General features: G+C 35.1%; 1 long non-coding RNA gene and 2 pseudogenes across 1 annotated transcript; 2 read left to right on the forward strand and 1 right to left on the reverse strand.

The window, feature by feature from the left end:
• Positions 1-4,210: 4,210 nt before the first annotated feature.
• Positions 4,211-5,409, forward strand: LOC142181724 (3,9-dihydroxypterocarpan 6A-monooxygenase-like; annotated as a pseudogene).
• Positions 5,410-5,591: 182 nt separating this feature from the next.
• On the reverse strand, positions 5,592-11,017 carry LOC107771661 (uncharacterized). Its single transcript, XR_001644860.2, has 2 exons — positions 10,622-11,017; positions 5,592-6,300 (listed from the first exon to the last, which is right to left on the reverse strand). It is a non-coding gene; the product is annotated as an uncharacterized LOC107771661 (long non-coding RNA).
• A 5,504-nt stretch (positions 11,018-16,521) lies between these two features.
• Positions 16,522-17,960, forward strand: LOC107771660 (putative MO25-like protein At5g47540; annotated as a pseudogene).
• Positions 17,961-22,315: the final 4,355 nt, after the last annotated feature.

Here is a 22,315-nt window from a genome sequence, read left to right on the forward strand (position 1 = left end):
AATGTGCTTCGTCCTTGCATGATAAACTTGGTTCTTCGCTAATTGAATAGCACTTTGACTATCACAAAAAATTGTGATACCTTTTTGTTCAACACCAAGCTCCTTTAGCAATCCTTGAAGCCAAATTGCCTCTTTCACAGCCTCTGTAATAGCCATGTACTCTGCCTCTGTTGTAGACAAAGCAACTGTTGACTGCAAAGTAGACTTCCAACTAACTGGTGCCTTTGCAAAAGTAAACACATAACCAGTAGTTGATCTTCGTTTGTCCAGATCACCCGCAAAATCGGAGTCACAATATCCAACTACAGACTGATTGTCTTCCTGCTCAAAAACTAACCCGACATCTACAGTATTATGAATATACCGTAGAATCCACTTCACAGCTTGCAAATGCTCCTTCCCTGGATTGTGCATATATCTGCTAATAATTCCAACAGCTTGTGAAATGTCAGGCCTTGTGCAAACCATTGCATACATCAAGCTACCAACAACATTTGCGTATGGTACCTTTGACATATACTCTCGTTCAACTTCATCCATTGGCGACATATTAGTACTTAGCTTAAAATGGGGAGCAAGTGGAGTACTAACTGGCTTAGTCTTGTCATCTATGCCAAAACGTTGTAGTACTCTTTTCAAATATTCTTTCTGAGATAAACAGAGTTTCTTTGAACGTCTATCTCTTATTATCTCCATGCCAAGAATTTTCTTTGCCTCACCCAAATCCTTCATCTCGAACTCCTTCTTCAGTTGAATTTTCAACTTATCAATTTCTTCCGAATTCTTGGAAGCTATCAACATATCATCAACATATAGGAGAAGATATACAAAGGAACCATCTTTAAGCTTGTGCAAATACACACAATGATCGTATTTGCTTCTCTTGTACCCTTGCCGCAACATAAACTCGTCAAATCGCTTGTACCATTGTCTAGAAGATTGTTTCAATCCGTACAACTATTTTTCAAGTTTGCACACCACATTTTCTTTTCCAGCAACTTTGAATCCTTCTGGCTGAGTCATGTAGATTTCCTCCTCCAAGTTTCCATGTAAAAACGCAGTTTTTAAATCCATCTGAACTAGTTCCAAATCCAATTTTGCTACCAAAGCCAACATAATTCTAATGGAGGAATGTTTTACAACTGGAGAAAATACTTCATTGTAATCAATTCCCTCCTTTTGAGCATATCCTTTGGCCACCAATCTTGCTTTGTAGCGAACATCTACTTGGTTAGGAAATCCTTCCTTCTTTGCAAATACCCATTTGCACCCAATTGCTTTTTTTCCCTTCGGGAGATTGGCCAATCTCCATGTATGATTCTGATGAAGGGACTGTATTTCATCATTCATGGCAATCCTCCACTTATCTTCTTCTGAACTTTGGACTGCGTCTTTATAAGTGGTAGGAACATCATCAGCTACAATTGAGGTTGCACAAGCAACTGTCTCTATGAGACGAACAGGTTTCGTTATTGTTCTTTTTGGCCTGCTGGTTGCTATTGATTCAAGTTGTTGTTGAGGTTCCTGAGTTGGAATCTCCTCTACTGGCTCTCCTTCCAGAGGGTAATCTTCATTTGTTTCCTCCTCTGCTTCTTGTGTAGGAAAAATAAATTTTCCCTCAAACTCCACCTGCTTAGAAGCACCTTTATTTTGTTTGGTATCTTCTGTTACCTTATTTACCATAGCAGATTCATCAAAGGTAACATCCCTGCTGAATATTACTTTCTTTGTCATAGGACACCATAAGCGATATCCTTTGACTCCAGAAGTAATTCCCATAAAAATAGCCTTCTTTGCCCTTGGATCCAATTTTGACTCCGTCACATGATAATATGCAGTTGAGCCAAACACGTGCAAAGAGTTATAATCTACAGCAGGTTTTCCATACAATTTTTCAAATGGTGTCTTGCCATAAATAGCAGCAGATGGTAGACGATTAATGAGGTGGCATGCATATGTAATTGCCTCAGCCAAAAATTCTTTGCCCAAGCCAGCATTGGACAACATACACCGTACCTTCTCCAGCAAGGTCCGGTTCATACGTTGTTCCACTCCATTCTGTTGTGGTGTATGTCTAACAGTGAAGTGTCGGACGATGCCATCATTTTCACAGACCTTATTGAAATGATCATTTTTGTATTCACCTCCATTGTCTGTGCGAATACACTTGATCCTCCTGCCTGTTTGATTTTCCACCATCGTCTTCCATTTGAGAAAAATTCCTAGCACTTCATCTTTGTTTTTCATTGTATACACCCACACTCTTCGAGAAAAATCATCAACAAAGGTTACAAAATAGTGCTTCCCACCCAATGAAGGTGTTTTGGAAGGACCCCAAACATCAGAGTGTACATAATCCAAAATGCCTTTAGTATTATGGATCGCTGTACCAAATTTAACCCTTGTCTGTTTCCCTTTGACACAATGCTCACAAAACTCCAAGTTACAAGCCTTGACTCCTTTTAACAATCCTTGATCTGATAGAGTTTTCAAGGATTTTCCTCCAGCATGTCCCAAGCGCATGTGCCATAGCTTGGTTGCTTCTGCCTCTTTGTCGTCACTGGATGTCACTGTCACTGTCCCAATAACTGTACTGCCACGATAGCGGTACATATTATTATTCTTCCGATTAGCCTTCATTACCACTAGTGCACCGGAGCATACTCTCATCACTCCATTTTCTGCAATGATTTTGAACCCTTTTGATTCTAGGGCTCCCACTGAGATGAGATTCTTCTTCAAATCCGGTACATATCGAACATCTGTTAATGTTCTGATCATTCCATCATGGTTCCTTAATCGTATTGAACCAATGCCATATGAGGTAAGAGGGCTGTTATCCGCTGTGTGGACGACTCCATATTCTCCTTCTTGAAATTCCACGAACCAGTCCCTGTTGGGACACATATGATAGCTACAAGCCGAGTCCATCAACCATATGTCTGATGATGTTGATGACTCTGTTGTAACTAATGAGAAGTCTGAATCATCACAATCAGCTACATTTGAATCCATAATGGCCTTTCCATTGTAATGTTTGGCCTTATTCTTCAACTTCGGATAGTCTTTCTTCCAGTGCCCTTTTTCTCGACAAAAAGCACATTCATCTTTGCTGGGTCTGGATCTTGACTTGGATCTTTCCTTCTTTGTCCTCATTTGATTTTGAGGACGACCCCTCACAAATAGTGCTTCTCCTTCTCCGCCCTTCTGTTTTTCTCGCTTTCTTTGTTCATAGCTGTACAAAGCCGAACAAACTTCTCTGAGAGAAACTTCGTCATTTCCATGGAGTAGAGTAGTTTCAAGGTGCTCGTATTCATCAGGAAGTGACGCCAACAACATTAAGGCCAAGTCATCATCATCATAAGTTGTATCCATATTTTGCAAATCTGTGACCAACTTATTGAAACTGGTGATATGTTCATTCATCGTGGTACCAGGAACATAGGTGAAGTGAAACAGTCTCTTCTTCATGTACAATTTATTTTGACTGTTTTTCTTAAAAAATTTATCCTCCAGTGCTTTCCATAATTTACTTGCAGAAGTTTCCTTTGTGTATGGATATTTCTGCTCTCTAGCAAGGTAGGATCGAATGGTACCGCAAGCAACACGGTTGATAATTCTCCAATCTTCTTCTCCAATAACATCTGGTTTCTTTTCCTCAATGGCCAGATCTAGCCCTTGTTGAAAAGGACATCTAGAACCTCGCCTTGCCACATCCCAAAATGTCCGGACCCGTCAAATATTTCTACCGCAAATTTCGCATTTGACACAATTCTTGTCATAAGCGAAGATGCCAATGATGACGTATTGTTGACACTTGATGTAGATTCTTCTTGTTTATTGTCTCCCATCTTTGACACAAATATTATTTAATAGCTGACGACACAAATCAAGATTATTTCCTTTCTGGTGTGGAAGATCAGACTAAGCTGCAACCACAGAGCATACTCAGACAGAACCTTGACTCAGTTACCATGATAAATCTTTTCTGATGTGGAAGATCAGACTATGCTGCAACCACAGAGCATACTTAGACAGTACCTTGGCTCTGATACCAATTGTTGCGGAAGCCAAATGTATATAGTGTGAATAAGTCACAACTACTATACCAAAAATTATGACAGCCACCAAATAATAAATAAGACAATAAAACAACAATAAAGGGAACACCAGAATTTACGAGGTTCGGCTAATTTTGCCTACTCCTCGGACACAACCAATATTTTATTTCACTCCAAAAATACAAGTGAAATAATACTAAAGAGAGAAGATACAAATGCCTTAAACAGATGAGAAGGCAAATGAGAGGTGTGTTTAAATCCTAAACATTAAGCCTTCTTTTATAGGGGGAAAACCCCCCCAACCCTTCTTTTCCCACCGATGTGGGACAAAATGTTTTGTCAAATTCAACAACATGATGTACAAATAATACTCCTATTTTATGACCAAAAACGTTGTGAGATAGAAAATTAAAATGATACAAATTAAAAAACTGTTAAAACAAAATTATTTTGGCCTTGTGTCTATAAATTAAAATACAGTAAGACAAGAGTACTGTAAACCATCTCATTAGCAGTCATGGCAATTGTTTCCATAGAAGGTCAACTATATATCTTTTGCTTTTCTTCATCTGTTTAGTATTTCAATCCTACATCAAGAAGCAGCGCCAACGATCACATAATAAAATCCAGCTTCCTCCAAGCCCACCAGCATTACCAATCATAGGCCATTTGCATCTTCTTGGTTCTCTTTGGCATCAGTCCTTCCAGAAATTAGCACTGTGCTATGGTCCATTCATGTTGATTTGCGCGGGTGCATCGACTTCCTATGTTGTGTCAAATGGTACCATAGCAAAAGAAGTGTTTAAAACCAATGACATCAATTTTGCTGCTAGGCCTGAATTTGGCTCTTCAGATTACCAAATTTACCATGACACCATGTTCACTATTTTGGACTACAACAAGCTCTGGATTTTCTTGAAGAAAATATGCATGACAGAAATTCTGTCAAATTTGCTGATGTTAGGAAAGAGGAGATGATGAAACTGTTGGAATTTTTCGTCAATTGTCGGGACAAGGGGAGGCTTGTGATGTTGGAATTCAGCTTATGGCCATGACAAATAATCTTATTTGCAGGCTGAGCATGAGTACAAAGAACATCAACTAATGTCAACGAGAGCACGGATATAAGAGAAATTGCAAAGGGGATAGTATTACTTGCAGGGCAGTTGGGGTTAGGTGAAGTTTTTGGTCCTTTGAAGAAATATGATGTGCTTGGGGCTGGAAAAAAGGCAAAAGCTTTGTTGCTTAAGTTTGATAAGTTCATGGATGGATCATAAAGAAACACGAAGACAAAATGAAAGTAGGATGTGTATGTGGGGGGGGGGGGGGGGACATGAAGACAAACTGAAAGTACAGGGGGTGAATTGTTACTGATTTAAAAATCTTAGTTGACTAAGTATGAGTTTAGTCGACTAGACTTTGCGCAACGATTGATTTCAGTCAAAATAAACTAAATGAGCAGAAAGATAAAAAAGACACAACAATTTTTATACTGGTTCAGTACCGGTGTGGTACCTGTATCTAGTTCCCTAGGGTCACAAGAGTTCTCTTAGATCTTTGATAAATGTTTACAACATCGATGGTTTTAGTTCGTTCACCACCAACGATATACAAAAATAGTAATTCTTTCCAATATTGACACAACACTCATTTTGTGTTCTAATTCTTCCTATCTTTTGTGACACTTGTAAACTCAAGAATACAATGTTTGTACTAAGAATAAGAAAGGCTTAGAAACAGATGATGTAGTTACGTGATCGAATTCTTGAGTTGGCCAATCTTCTTATAGGAGTGTTTTGAGTAGCCGTTGCAGATTTACCCTTGATTGAGGCACAAAATATTCTAAGAGATTTGACCCAAGGGGTGTCTCCGAATCTTGCACAAGGGATGGGGTGGATTCGTTTACGTCCTTCCTTTTCATATCCATAATCAAGGGAGTGATTTATGGCTTGACTTGATCGAGCAATCTTCAGTATCTCCAAATTCCAAATCAATCCTTGAAGTAGGGCCTGATTTCCTTTAGCGGCTGCACTTGATTTGTTTCCTTTTTGATAGCCTCGACGTCCTTTGATTTAGCATTGTTCTAACTTCCTTTAGTGCATGTGCTTGATTTTGTTTCCTTTTTGATGGCCTTGACGTCCTTTGATTTAGCATTGTTCTTGTGGCATTTGATCTTGTTTCCTTTCTGATGCCCTTACCAAAAGAACTTCCTTTAAAGTAGTATTATCCTCCTAATTTCCTGCAATTAATTGGATTAAATGGATACAGTTAGATTTGCACTATTGTCATCATTGAAACTTAGGTGTAACAATCTCCTCTTTTTTGATGATGATAATCAAAAAGACTAAACAGAATGGTTGGCTTAAACAGGTTGGTTGAGGATTCAGACATCCAAAATCTTCCTTATCTTTAGGCTGTTGTCAAGGAAACACTAAGGGGTCGTTTGGTATGAGGTATAAGTAAAAATAGTACTCGTATAAAATTTAATACCACCTTATACCTTGTTTGGTTACCAAATCTGGTATAAGTTATCCCGGAATAACTTATACCTCTTAAGAGGTGAGATAATTAATGCTGGGATTATTATCCCCCGACAAAATAGCGAAATTCACCAAAATAGCCCTAAGGTCCTCAAACCCTTTTCTACATCACTTTTTCCATTCCTTACCCAATATTGGTAAAGCAATGCCGCTACAAATTACTCTGCTCTTGGGGAAGATTTCTTCTCTTCTTTGGATGCAGAAGCTATGTTGTAGTGATTGAAGAACAACTCTGATATTATCTTCCATTTTGCTTTTCCCACAAGGTTAAAACTTCTATCAAATTCTATTTTTCTTATTCTTTCTTGTTATCATTTATAAGTTCCCTGTTGCATAATTTGGGTATAGTCCTCTTCTCTACCAAAATAGTAAAAATCTGAAACAATTAAAATCAGTAGTATTATACATGGCAATTAGCTATCTTTCATATGAAGGAAACAGGGATTAAAGTAAGGAAGAAGATTTAGAAGAAAAAATCAACAGATATATTTCAAATAATTGAAAACTAGAGCCTCAAAAAGTTATTTAATACTTGTTGATGTAAGAATTGGCAATTGCCGTATGTCAATTGGATAAAGGAGCAAGAAGATGGAGGCTAAATAAGATGGAGGGTATTTTTGTAAACAAAAAACTTCCTTTTAAAAATTATGCAATGCATGTTATTTTTAATACAACATACCAAAAAGTAGATAAAAAATAATACGGGAATAACTAATCCCAACATAACTTATCCCAACATAACTTATCTTAGCATAAGAGATTTTCAAACCAAACGCCCCTAAGAGTGCATCCCCCATTGCCCTTAGTGTTCCGAAAATGTAGAGAAGATTGTGTGGTCAATGGTTACAAAATACCTAAAAATTCTTAGACTTTTGCTAAACATTTATGCAATTAATAGGGACCCCAATGTATTAGTTAAAAATAGACTCGCCATGTGAGTCTATTAAATGGCGACACGTGTTAGCAAAGTTATGAGAAAAGTAAAGAATGATATGTAAAGATGATATATAAAGCACCTACGGGGTCGAACATACTCGTACTGTGCCTGTTAGTCTCAGAATTGATCATCATAGAATAGCCCCGGATCATGTACGGGAGAATAGGCTCCTCGTCATGGACCTTGAGATCACGAGGAAGAGGGCGATGTATAAACAACATAGGATTAAGTTGGGAGCCTTGACAGAAGCTAAAGCACAGGAGTTGGGGGTCAAGTTGGTGACTATGAGGGCTTGGAGGAGTAATGGAGATGCAAGCTCTACATGGACCACGATTGTGCAATGCATTAGGGAAGCCGCGAAAGAGGTATTAGGGGTCTCAAAGGGTTACTCTGGTGGTCACAAGAGAGACTGGTGGTGGAATGGAGATGTGCAAGGAAAAGTAGAAACCAAGAAAGCAGCGTATTTGAAACCAGTGGAGAGTGTAAACGAGTAGGAGAAGAGGGCGAATAGGGAGCATTATAAGTTGGTTAAGAAAGAGGCAAAACAAGCAGCTACGGCGGCCAAGACTACAACTTTAAGTCGTTTGTATGAGGAACTCTAGGGACGAGGTGGGGATAAGAGGTTGTTTAGGTTAGCCAACGCATGAGAAAGGAAGGCGCGTGACTTTGACCAAGTAAAGTGCATCAAGGACGAATAAGGTAGAGTTTTGTTGGATGAGGGGCTTATCCGTCGAAGATGGCATACCTACTTCCATAGTCTCTTGAACGAGGAGGGGACATGAGCATTGTACTGGGTGATTTGGAACTCTCTGGGAGTTGTTGTGACTTTGAGTATTGTAGGTGGATTAGAGTTGATGAAGTTGAGGAGGCTATGCGTAAGATGAGCAAGAGCAAAACGACCAGGCCGGATGAAATCTCGGTGGAGTTTGGGAGTGCGGGCAAGGCAGGCTTGGAATAGCTCACTAGGTTATTTAATGTCATTTTAGAGCGACGAAGATGCCCGAAGAGTGGAGGTAGAGCACGATGGTTCCTATATACAAGAACAAGGTTGATATCCAAAATTGTAATAACTATCGGGGTATCAAGCTGCCTAGCCATACTATGAAAGTCTGGGAGAGAGTGGTAGAGCTAAGGATGAGGAGAAGTGTGTTTATTTTAGAGAACCAGTTTGGGTTTATGCCGGGGCGTTCGACAACAGAAGCCATCCACTTTGTTAGGAGATTGATGGAGCAGTATAGGGAGAGAAAGAAGGACTTACATATATGTCACACCTCCTTTTTACACACCCGAGGGGGTAATATAAGGGAGTTTTTCCAATTTAACTGACATTATTCGAAATGGGATTATTTATTTATCAGAGTCACCACTTAGGATAGTTTATTTGGTGTCCCAAGTCACCGGTTTATTTTAAAATCTCAAATCGAGGAAATTCGACTTTTATTTTAAAGTCTGTGAACCAGAAATTTTAGATAAGGAATTCTGTTAACCCAGGAGGTGTTAGGCATTCTCGGGTTCCGTGGTTCTAGCACGGTCGCTTAAACTATTAATATTGGCCTATTATCTGATTTACTATATGTTTTAAACCTATTATGTATTTTTAACTTTATAACCACATTTTAATTATTTTAAACCGCTTTTAAGATTTATGGATTTATTTCTTTTTTGAACAAGTTATGATTGTCGTACGCTTGTTTGTTTTGAAATACGACGCAAATTACGCTACATGAAATGCACCCGCGATTCGCGATATATTTATTTATTATTGTTGAGAAATCGAAATTACGTCACATGAAATGTACACCCGGATTTTAGTAGTTAAAAATCACAACTACATTATGAGAATCGTACCCGTAACTATGATGAATTATTTAAATAACCCTCCCAAAGCAACTACGAAGATTCAATTTTCAATAGCAACATTTGTGAGGGCCATGGATGATTTAATTGACGGTACACCTCAATTTTTACAAGGATTGAATTAATTTCATGAGGGCCATGGGTTATTAAAGGGAAAATGGCACACCTCAAATGTTCTACAAAAATTAACTAATTATATGAGGGCCATAGCTTAAGGGTTTTGTTGGCATGACACGCCTCAAATTATTCCAAAGGGTTTTATTATTCGAAATTGTTATAATCGTGTTACATGAAATGCATCCCTGAATTTTGGAATTAGGAATCATAACTATGTCACGGGAACCGTACCCATAGTCACAATGATTTATTATTAATCGCGCCTAAAGCAAGCTACGGGGTTTATAATTAGTTCTTTCTAAGTTTGAGATTATTGTAAAGTTTAAGAATTATAGAAATTGCAACATGGTAGAAAAAATGTATAATTCGTTACTTGGCTTAGAGTTTTAACACTAATTGCATTCAGTTATCGGAGTCCATGTTAATTAACAAATCAGTCCATGGTCAATTGAATTGCAAATTATAAAAAAGTCAGTAGCTCTCATGTTCTAACTACAATGTAACAGAATCTTGAAGATAATACTCGAACTTCAAATCCCATTTCAAGGAGACAAATAATATTTATATTTTAACAAACCCAAACACACTAATCTATATCACAAAAATTTCACTCCTTCCACGTGTATAAAAATCTGTTGTTATGACCTTGAATATTTTATAAAATCAAAAACCAAACTTCAAATAAGATTCTATTTGGCATCAACTTGGTAGACAAGTCACATTATAAGTAAAAAAAAATAAATTAAAAGGTAGGTCACATGTAGACAAGAGTAAATCTATTCATTTTTGTACTGTTAACAGAAAACTCAACTAAGCAACATAAGTAATTGACTTCAAATTCAGAATTATCTGAATATGCAGAGGACATTTGAACGGATGCGTAAATAACTTAATTGAAAACAGATAAAACACATAACCCCCACCCCTCCAAATTTCGTTCCAGACTTAGAAAACGTGAATAAGTGAAATAAATGCAAATGTCATAGCAACATGAGAAACGGACTAGGAAATAGTCACATGTTCAAATAATAACAAGTGAATAGGCTAAAAAAGACATCTAGAATTACATATCCAAAACTAGATCTGAAGGCATTTTAAGGAATACATACCTAGTAGCACAAGGTTCAAATTTAGAAAAGGGAAAAGAGCCAAGTAAATGCCGACATCAGAAATCAGAGCTCAGCAGCCAGCACTACCTAAATCAGTAAACAAACAACTCCGCTACAGCTTCAAACAACCTTGAGAATCCCCGAAAAACTACGAGGACATGAAATTGAAGCGTTGAATCAAGCTATATGATTTTACTTCACAATTTGATTATTTCTTTCTAAAAAAATTTGGAGCTTAGTCACGGAAAATGCTAAAGTTCTTTTAGTAGCTCTCTTAGGCATGTTCTTTTCTGAGAATGAGGTGAGAAATGGGGAAAGCTGCACTGATTTCTTTCTCTCCTCTCTCTTGCGTCGCTGTCCCTATTTTTGAGGAGAGAGTCCGATCCTTTTTTTGTCCAGGAGAGGATCCCCTTTATTAGGTCCTTTTATTTGCTTAGGTCTAGGTTTTAATTAAAGGGTAGGGGTTTTGGGTAGGTTAGGAAAATTTGGGCCTAATTTGGGTGCAAGAACTAGTCCAATATCTGATTAAATCTTTTCTTCAATTTCTTTCTTTTATTTTCTATTTTTTCCTTTTCTTTTGATTAAAAATCCTACAAAATAAAAATCCTAAATTATCCAAAAGTGTGAAATTAAACTAATTAACTATTTACAAAAATTATAAAATCTACTTAATCCTAAACTAAAAGAGAAAAGTCAATAACCTAAAAATAAAAAGCAAAAGTGTAAAAATGAAGCATTTTTTGTGATTTTCATTTTATAAAACAAATAATTACCGATTAATCCTAAAAATATAAAAAACAAATCTAAATGTAATGCATGGTATTTTTGGCATTTTTCATGATTTTTAATAAAATTAAATGTGCATAGAAAATATAAATAATTAATAAAATTTCACAAAAATTCCTAAAAGTGGCAAATAATTAGGAAAAAATCTATTTTCTTGGGATTCTATAGGAGTATTTCATATAGGGCAAAAATTACGTGCTCACAATATGGTGTTCATCGACTTAGAAAAGACGTATGATAAAGTTCCGAGGGAGGTTTTGTGGAGATGTTTGGAGGCTAGAGGTGTACCTGTTATCTAGGTTAGGTTGATTAAGGACATGTATAATGGGTTAAAGACCCGAGTGAGGACGGTGGGTGGGGACTCGGACCATTTTCCGGTTATGATGGAGTTGCATCAGGGGTCGGCACTCAGCCCTTTTTTGTTTGCTCTGGCGATGGACGTACTAACGTGCCACATCCAATGAGAGGTGCCGTGGTGCATGCTATTTGAATATAATATTGTATTGATTGACGAGACACGATACAGTGTCAACGCGCAATTAGAGATATAGAGGCAGACCCTGGAATCTAAAGGTTTTGAGTTGAGCAAGACCAAGACAGAATACTTGGAGTGTAAGTTCAGTGGCGAGACTCAAAAAGGGGAAGGGGAGGTGAGGCTAGATTCGCAGGTCATTCCTAGGAGAGGAAGTTTTAAGTACCTTGGGTCTATTATTTAGGGGGATATGGAGATTGATGAAGATGTTACATATCGTATTGGAGCGGGATTGATGAAATGGAGACTCACTTCCGGTTTTTTTGTGTGACAAAAAGGTGCAACCAAAACTTAAGGGTAAGTTCTATAGAGTGGTGGTCAGACCAACGATGTTGTATGGGACTGAGTGTCGGCCAATCAAGATTACTCATGTCTAGAAGATGAGGATGTTGAGATGGATGTGCGGGCACACCAGGTTATATAGGATCAGAAATGAGGTTATTTGCGACAAAGTAGGTGTGACCCCTATTGTGGACAAGATGTGGGAAGTGCGGCTTAGGTGGTTTGGTCATGTAAGGAGAAGAAGCACAAAAGCCCCGGCGAGAAGGTTGAGAGGTTGACAATGGAGGGCCTACGGAGAGGTAGAGGTAGGCCAAAGAAGAGGTGGAGAGAGGTGATTAGGCAAGACATGACACAACTTCAGCTGACCGAGGACATGACCCTTGATAGGAAGGTACGGAGGTCGAGGATTAGGGTAGTAGAGTAGGTAGTCTAGAGTGTTCATAACAGTAGTATTGGCATGCAGTCTCGCTTTATATTAGTAGTAGGTTTTTATGACTAACCGTTGTTTTCTTTCATTATTGATCGCCTTAATATCTTGTTGTTTTTATTTTGCATTTATATGGATTTTTGGTACTGTCTCTTGTCTATATTTTCATTAATGTGGTGCATATATTTTTCCGAGCCAATGGTCTATTGAAAATAACTTCTCTATCCTCACAAATTAGGGGTAAGGTCTGCGTACATTACCCTCCCCAGATCCCACAATATAGAATAATACTGAGTATATTGTTGTTGTTGCATGTACGGGAGAATAGCTCATTCATTCATTCATTCATTCATTCTTTCTTTCTTTCTTTCTATTCTTTCTTGGCCCATTCTTATTGTAAAATTTCCTATATGTATTGTCAATGAAATTATGGATACATTTCTTTTGTGATACACATACAACTTCCAGCTCTCGATTCTCCATGTCTTGGTTCTAGTGTTGTCTCTTTAGATTGTACAATAGTACTGGCAAAATAAGCTTTAATTTCCTCAGAAAATTTCTACCAAAAGCAAGTCTTTTTCTTTTACGATTTTTGAATTCAACTTAAATTATTCTGACTGAGTAAAAGCTATGAAAATATAATTAGGCAATTGAATTTTTTTCTTCAAGGCTTGGGAAGAGAGAAAAATTTATAATAATTATCAGGACAATCATTAATATTTATTAAGAAAACCAAAATTATAATACAATTTATAATACAAAATTATTAAACAATGTCGTTCGCCTTTTTTACCCTTTGTAAATACAATTTATATTGGATAAATTCGTAATTATAATACAAATAGGTATTTCGAGAAAACCAAAATTAAATTGCCCAACAATTTATGTCACTTTAGGTTTTAGCATTATATTTTTCTACCGTAATTAGTGCCATTTTAGATTAGGATTCTTTAACCAGAATTACCGAGCAATTAATGTTAGTCTGGATTTAGTTTCTTTTATCATAATTAAAGCCACTTTTTGGTCTTCTAGAATTCTAAACCAAAAGTAAATAAGGAACAACAATTAATGACACTAGGTTTAGTATTCTTTTTGTACTTATAATAATTTTCGTAGGTTACAAAGTTTTTTTGTTGTCTAGAATTTTAAACCAAAACGAAATCAGAAGCAGCATTTATTTTTGCTTTAGGCTTGGTATTCTTTTACCAAAATCGAACAAGAAATCAATTAATGTTAGTTTAGGTTTAGTCTTCTTTTACTAAAATTGCCTAAGGATACAAACACAGAAAAAGGTTAGGTTTTCTACAATTTTAAAATCATAACGAGCTAAACACTTCTATAAAAGGAGCCAGTATTTCATATTTTTTTATCATAAAGTCTTGATAACGTGGACTTGTGTGGAGGTAATTTTTTGTGCTTTTTAGTTTTGATTTTTATTTATGATATTCCATGTACCAATATCACTTTAAAATTATCTTCAGTAAATAGTTGTTTACCCATTTTCATTGAAGCTTAATTAAAAATCTGTAATGTATGTCTTTATGTTGTGTGTTGCACAAACTTATTGGGTTAAACCTACATGGATAGTCAAGTTTTTATTTTTCTTTATACCTAATTTTTAGGTTTTTTCCTCTTTTCTTAATGTTTTTTGTAACTGAATGAGCGGTATTGATATCTATTTGATCTGAAATAGTATTTATTAATGCACGTCTTTCTGTTGGGTGTTGAACAAATTTTTTTGGTTAAACCTACATGAGTAGTCAACTTTTTATTTTTCTTCCTGGTTTTTCAGTTTCTTCCTCTTTTGTTAATATTTTTTTTGTATTTGAATGAGAGGTACTGATATCTATTTGATCTGAAATAGTATTTGCTAAATAATTAAATATATAAAAATATAAAAAATTATCATTTATTGAAATAATTAAAAAATAATGACAATTCGTTAAGAACAGATTTTGTCTATAAGTTAGAATATGTTTTTTTATTAAAATTAGGACACAAAGCATGACATCTTTCTTTTTTCATTGGTCAACGACGAAAATTGCATCTTGCTGAACTTTAAGTTTTCTTTTTCTCATAAAAGGAAATATTTTATTTCGGCTCTTCATGCTTATGGAATGCGTGAGCCCTATATATTATGACTTGTTGCATAGAAGTTCAAACACAGAAGGATTTAATATGCAAAATTTTTGTTGACTTTAAATTTTTATTTTTTAGAGAAATAATTTAATAATTATTTTATCTAATGTGAAAGCTATTTTAAAGGGTGAAATAAATCGATTTCAATGGAAAAAGTTATAATTTAATTATTTTTTAATATTTAGGGATTTAAAATCAACTAAAATTTTAATTATTAAATTTTCCTTAATTATTTGAATTATGTTGAAAGTCCTAATATTTAGGACTTTAAAATCGATTAAATTTTAGTTTATATAATTTTTCTTCTTCTTTTATTTGTGTTCTTTATTTGAAACCACTTTTTTGTATTAGTAATTCTTATTCTGTGATAGACAATTCAAGACTCCTCTTGGTGATGACCATGCGCATATAGATATGTTGGATACGAAGATAGATGCGTTGGATATGAAGTCAAATACTCTATAACCTACAGGTAAATAAAATTAGATAATATATACTTTAATAATTTTTTAGAAGAGATATATTACTCCCTTGAGTATAAAATAAGTTTGGAAAGAATTACTTCAGCAAATAAAACCAAATGTGACAACTTTCTTAATATTAGTATAATATATGTTATATTCTTTCATAATAAACTTTATAATTCATCTGTGATTTTAAATCACATTTTGTAATCTTTTATAGCATGAATATTATTTTAGAGATATAGATTTTTTTTTGTAAATTAGGGAATCACTCCTCCGAGAAACATGCATGGGGTTTGAACCTAGGACCTTTCATTTGGGGATTTCCTGCCCAATCAACTTGGCCACCCATGAGGGTATGGTCTGATTATCACTTTTTATATGTATAATGCACCAGTGACCACATTTTACGAGTAAATGATCAAATATTTCACTTGAAAAAGAGATAAGAAAAATAGTTATTTTAGAAAAAGTTAATTAACGTTGAAAAGTTAAATCATTAGAAGTATAAAAATAAATATACTTAGAGGAGGAAAAATAACACTTGAAGAGGGAGATAAAGTACTAAGTAATTAATAAGAAAAGAAAACTTTATCATAATTTATTCGCTCATTTGAATAACCTTAACCAAATAAAAAAAAGCATATAATTTTAAAAATATTTTACCAAGGATAATCATACATACTATATGATATATTTAACACTTAATGCTTGGAATAGTATTTTTTACACCAAGAACGCTCTTTATAAAGAGATGTTAGATCAGATATAAAAATATAACATATCATAATTATCTTTGCACAATAAAATATATTTAAATACAAAAATTATATAATTAACCTACCTAAATTCTTAATATTTGCAAGTAAAGAGGATATCTAATAACTCTTCACTCAACTATTTTGTCAATAACATTTATTTTTCAATTAAATGAATGTTGCACTATCTCGACGTCAATTGGTATTACACATAATATTTTTACTCTAAATTTTATACACTTATTTATTGATAGATGTAAAAAATACGTGCAACACACGTACACTAAATCTAGTATTTGATAATAGTGAGGAATAATCAACAACATAAGAAACATTTTAGCAATTATCTGTAAGTAACACACTAAATCTAATCCAAACTTTTGGTTTAGAAAATACTCCTAATATAATTAAGACACTTAATCTAATCCAAATTTCGATTACTACCGCATCTTCCGTACAATATACTTTATCTATTTTTTCAACTTTTTGCTTTGATTTATAAATTTATTCTTTCATCGTTTAAAGATTGTTGAAAATAATTGCACTTTGTTATCTGGAGAAAGCAGGGGTGAACTTTCTTGCCTTTAAATATGTTCTCCTTGTTTACTTACTAGGTGGTTGAGAAAGTATTCATCCTTTGGATTGCTTCTTGGCATAGTGGACCTTATTTATTGCTGCACTAGTGTGCTTCCTTTCAACGAGGAACAACTATCAACTGTAATAATATTTTTTAAGAAGTCAATTTTATTCAATTTTTTAGATAATAAAAAAGTCTTTTTTTTCTTTTCCTTGTAGGATGATGTTTTCTTATTATACTGGAGCATAAATGAGATCTCACCCAATTTGCAAACAATTCCATTCTTGCACCATCGTCGATGAGTGAACTACAATGCCGATATCAGCGATAAGTAAAACATAATGCCGGTATCGGCGACGATAGAAATTACTGATAAGACCTCAAGATTAGATAAATGGGGAAAAGGGTTTCACAAGGCTGTGAAGCAATCTTCGGGTAATTTAAAGAAGTTATTTACCAAGATGTTGGATTACACCTATGTCAAATCCAAGACTAAACCTCCTAAGGTTCCCCTTGATGTTGTTCATCGGGTAACATTCTTGCTGCCCACCCTTGATTCCTTTAACGATAATATTTATCCCAAGCGTTTCGAGAAGATGCAAGATTTGGATTCTCTTATACATGAGATAAAAATCTTGTATGACAATAATGATCTTGGAGGAAACACGCCACTCACATTGTAGCAAACATGCAAATGCAACCGGTTAATTCATGCTTGGTTGCTTCTTATTAATTGGAAGCCAACCGACACCTTATGGATCACTTGGTGTCTGGGTATGACGATCTAGATCTTGCTTTGCATTATAGAGCAATGTTGAGGGAGTGTATTTGACATCAGGTGCAAGATATGTGTTGAAGTATGAGCATATGCAAAAGCTTTTTGACTACATGCAAATCCTAGAATTTGATGTCGGGTGCAAATGCTATAACGACCTTTTAGAAGCTTATGACCAGGCATAAGTCTACAGTTGTTAAATTCCTCTTCGAAAATTATGACAGGTTCTTCATCGAATGTAATGCAAAGCTTTTGGAATCGGTTAGAAGATATTTTATTTAATCAATCAAATTCTGCTGTGATGACATCTTGTGTTAGCTCAAAGGATAATTTAAGGATTTTGATAAATCTTTTTAGGGATTCTAGTAAGAACATTTAGCTAGATGCATTTCACGTGTTTATGCTTTTTGTAGCTGGTAAAAATAAATCTTCTGACATTGTCAATATACTCGTGGCCAGTAGAAGCAAAGCTTCTGTACTTCTTTTCAAGCTTCAGGATTGATAAAGAAGATGAACTATTAGGGGTTGATAAAGCTCAAGTTATGAAACAAAATACTAAATTTGAAGCGAAAAGACTCCTGTTGCACCTACTGCTTTAATAGAACTGTATAAGACACTAGTGCTCTCTCTAGACAACTTGTATAATTTTCCAAAACTTCATGGAAGAATAATAAAAACTTAACGACGAGACCAATCACTTGCTCTGGATGACCGCAAAAGCTTTAGTATACATGACACTGTTTTATGAATTATACAAAATGAAAATCTTGTTTGTTTAAAAAGGGGAGCTTTAAGAATTTGTTACATGGCTTTGAATTTCACAAAGCAATTATTGTACTGAATTATTGTGACGGATTGGTTCCAACATTAAAAGATTCTCCCCGATTGGCCCTTCAGTTCTATAGCCATCATCTCTAAAGAAGCCTTTTGATGTTAACTAGTTATGGTAGATAGAGATGTTGATTATGTTAGAGAGAGATGCATCATTTTGGATTAATATGCAAAACTAGGGAGTAAAAAGTGCAATGAGAAATGTAAAGAACACAATAATTTTACGTGAAAAATTTCCTTACTCAAGGGAGTAAAAAGCACAACCTACATGTTTAGGATTTTCCTTCAAAACTTTACAAACTTCAAAGAGTGGTTACAGCTCAATAACCAAGTAGATTAAATCTAGTATCTTTCCAACAATCAACTCAATTGTAGCTACCTGTTTCCAAACTAACTCAAGTCTAGAAAGTTAAATAAAAACTCAAAGTTTACGCTAACCTATTATTACGCTTCTTTAAAAGCAAATAAGTTACAACTCAAGAACAATTAACTCAACCTAAATAACTAAAGAACTTCAGCATTTTCGTCTTCTAGAGCATGTTCTTTAGTTGATCAACTTGAATCTATGAATGTATCTTGCTATGATTTGCTATTGTGATGACCCGATAGGTAACTTTGAGTTTTAGCCTTTATTTATGTGTTCCAAGATCTCGAATAGATTCGTTTATCCTTCTTCGATTTGCGTGCACAATCAGTATCTGTTTTGGAAGTTTTTATGTGGAAAATTTATGAAAATATGAAATTTTGCCTTAAAACTTATTTGAGTTAACTACGGTTAATATTTTACGTAAAACATCCGGATCAGTTTTTTGACGGTCCTGGTGGATCCGTATCGTGATTTGGGACATAGATGTATGTCCGAAATCAAATTAAGAAGTCCCTAAGTTAAATTAACGTGATTTGCTGAAAACTAGCAATTCAAAGGTTTAAAAAATTCTTAAGTTTGACCGTAGGTTGATTTTGGATTTTCTTTGAAAAAAAGGGCAACCCAGTTTAAAAAATTGGATTTTTAAAAAAACTTCTGTTCAAGATTCCTTGTGTTTGTGGATGTCATAATTTTCTTTTGTAGCTATTTACTGCTGATATAGCTATTTTACAGGAAGAAGAGCTATTTCAAGAACAGATATAGTGAAACCAGCCTGATTTCAGGACAAAAATATTGAAATCATATTTGGTTCGTCAGAGGCTACTTACAGAGAGACTTGCATGAATTTGAATTCAAAATCAAGGATTGACTATACTAGGACATAATCAAGAAAATATCTAAGGTGTTTTTCGTCGTTCAAATTTTCACATTTGGTCCTGCAATTTGCGCATACCTTCTCTTTCTTTTTACTCCATTGCCAAGTATTCTTGGCCCTTCTTTGATCCATTTGTCAAACAGAAACTTAAGGCAGAAAAAAGAGAACCCACATACACATTTTTTTTTTAGTTTTTACACATTCTTGGCCGGCAATAACGATTGGGAGGAGCAATCAGTTTCTAGAAAGAACGAATTTGGTCGGTAAAAACTTGGTGGCTGAAGCGATTTACATCTCGCTCGGAATTTTGGGTCAGCAATCCAGGTTCTATTTTCCTCTCTTGTCTTGATATTTTAGAGTAATTGTATCTCCTTGCCAACCTATTTGTTCTTAATCTTTAATTAGTATTTGCCCTAATATTGTCAATTAATTGCATTAGTGATAGCCTTGTCCTAACATTGTCAATTAATTGAACCTGTTTACTTCTTTATTTTGAATCTTTAATTAATATATCCCCTAATAGTTCTGCTCTAGTTTAACACATTTTTTTTTGACCTTTAGTTATAGATTATAGTCCCCTTTAGCTCTTTTTTGTATTTCTTCACCTATTTTTTTGACCTTTAGTTGTAGATTATAATTCCCTTTAGTGCCTTTATTTTATTTCTTTACCTGTTTTTTTGACCTTTAGTTGTAGATTATAGTTCCCATTAGTTCTTCACCTATTTTGCGACCTTTAGTGGCAAATTATATTTTGGTTATTCATTTTAATTTTGTAGCTTGTTTTCGGGATAGTGCTTGCCTAGTGACTTTTAGTTTATAGTGGCTTTGGTGAGCGATGGTAGGGTAAAGTCTTGTCCTCGAGAGTTTTGTGAGCACGTGATTTTTGCTCTATATGAATTACTCCCACAAATTCAAAACAAAATAATTTTTCCATTATTTGCAATTTCGTAGGATTTTCGTAGTATTTTGTTATTGTTTGCATTTGTCTGCGCATGTTCAATTTTGTTTAAATTATGAAAAATACAAAATATGTTGCATTTGCATTTAGGATTTAATTTTACATTTTTAAATCAATTAGTAATTTAGTTGCTTTACAAAAATGGAAAATCATAAAAAATGGTTTTTCTTGCATTGTTCAATTTTTAGATTTGAATTTTGGTATTTAATCAGTTGTAATAATTATTAGGGTAATTAATTTAATTTTTTAGGATAATTTGGTTTAGGAATTAAGTTGGGTTTTGTTTTATTTTCATTTTTAGAAAAAAAAAAGAAGTAAAAAGAATTGTTGAAAAATTGGAAAGAAATGAAACAAAAGAAGAAGGGAGCTGAATTTTTGGGCCGAAATTTTGTAATCTTACCCCAACCCAGTTGAAATTCCCTCAGACCCAGCCCAAGAACCCGTCCCTGACCCGGTTCGTCTTCACCCCAACCCCAAACGACCCCGTTCAGTTAACTAATAATCTCAATCGTCGAGATTGGTTTGATCCAACGGTGGGGAAGTGGGGGTGGGCTTATTATATAAGTGTCCGAATTAGGCCCCCCCTCTTCTCATCATCTCTCCTAAACCCACCCCTCTTCAGAGACCGCCCAAAACCCTAGCCGCCATCATGCCCACCGCCTAGAAACCCGGCGGCGCCACCTCCAATCCTTCCCAAAATCACATCCTATAACCACCTCATTCCCCTCACCTCAAATACCCATCCAGTTTCTTTCGAATTTCCCCCGAAAGCCTCTCGAATCGTAAATCTAGGGTTCGAAGTTCTAGAGGTCGAAGTCGGGTTCCCTCATGCAAGGTCACCCCTCCAAGTTCCCCGTTTGTTCCAAGCCTGGTTCGTTTCGAAGTGATGTTCTTCGTCTGTTCTTGACAAAGAACAGACGATTTATACCATTTCAAGACTAAATCAGAATTATTCGTTGATTTCAAGTCTAAACTGGTAATTTCTTTCTTCGCATTTTTTGTTCGTCTTTCTGCTTCTCTCTTCTTGGTTCTTTTTTTCTGTCTCCGTATTTTGAATTCAGTTTCCCCCTCTAAGGCAGTTTGTTTGATATATGCTTGTGCATTTGGTTTTTTTCCATCTCTTCAGTTTTCTTTCTCTTAGTCGATATTCTCCTATCTTTATTTGAATTTTATTTTAGGCTATGAAGTTTTCTAATAATTAGTTTAGGTAGATTGTTGTCGAATTAGTAGTTTAGTTTTAATGTCAATCTAGCATGTTGGCTTAAGGAAAAATAAGAAAGGAAAATCATCACTCGTAGCTTAGATTACATGTTCTGAAATTACTCGATTGTCATTAATTGGGTTGGTTTGCAACCCCTGTTGGCTTGAATTTTGGGGTAGGTTTATTGTGCATCGTTGAATTGGGTTGGGTTTCTGTTAATTTGAAATCCCAAAGGAAAGGAAAGTCAGTCCGGGTCACAAGCCTAGGCTTGGGGTTGAACCTTGGATCAACTTGACCCATGTGGTATGCTGCAGCAAAAAACATGGCTCTAAGGGGGTAATTTGGGGAAATAGGGGTAGGGAATCTGTTGGTAGCTGCCTAGGAAGGTTCCTAGAAGCTGAAAAAGAGCCTTACTTGGTAGATAAGTCAAAAATGCAAGGAATAAATAGCAAAAATCAAAATTCAAAAAGGGTTAAAATGAAAAATCTGATTCTCTATTGTTGCCTTATTGCCTTGCCTATAAAGGCATTTCATTCTTGCCTTTCAAGGAGAAAAATGATGAAAAAAAATCCAGAAAAATACAAAAGGGCAAAATTCTACTGTTCCATTGAACTTCAATGATTTCTTAACTTCTGAAAAATAAAAGTTCCTATTCTGATATTCAAAATGGATTGATGTTTGGTTGTCGAAAGTTTTGATTCAATCTGGTTGAGGGTTACTCTT

This window comes from Nicotiana tabacum, chromosome 6, assembly GCF_000715075.1.
Source record: "Nicotiana tabacum cultivar K326 chromosome 6, ASM71507v2, whole genome shotgun sequence".
Classification (NCBI taxonomy): domain Eukaryota; kingdom Viridiplantae; phylum Streptophyta; class Magnoliopsida; order Solanales; family Solanaceae; genus Nicotiana; species Nicotiana tabacum.